This window comes from Propithecus coquereli, unplaced genomic scaffold (genome assembly GCF_000956105.1).
Source record: "Propithecus coquereli isolate 6110/MARCELLA unplaced genomic scaffold, Pcoq_1.0 Scaffold124, whole genome shotgun sequence".
Taxonomy (NCBI): Eukaryota; Metazoa; Chordata; class Mammalia; order Primates; family Indriidae; genus Propithecus; species Propithecus coquereli.
This window is the reverse complement of record NW_012136525.1, coordinates 4,006,599-4,006,876: the sequence shown is the minus strand read 5'-3', so window position 1 is coordinate 4,006,876 and position 278 is coordinate 4,006,599.

Genomic DNA, 278 nt, shown 5'->3' with positions numbered 1-278 from the left:
TTTACTGAGAACTACAAAACATTGTTGAAAGAAATTAATGAAAACCCAAATAAATGCAAAGACATCCCATATTGATGGATCAGAAAACTTGATGTTAAGATGGCAATATTCCCTAAATTAATCTATAGATTTCAACACAATCCAAGTAGAAATCTCATCTGCCTTTTTTTGCAGAAACTGTCAAACTGATTTCTAAAATATCTATAAAAATTCAAGGTACCTGAAATAGTTAAAACAATCTTAAAAGGAACAAAGTTGGTGGACTTGCACCACCCAAT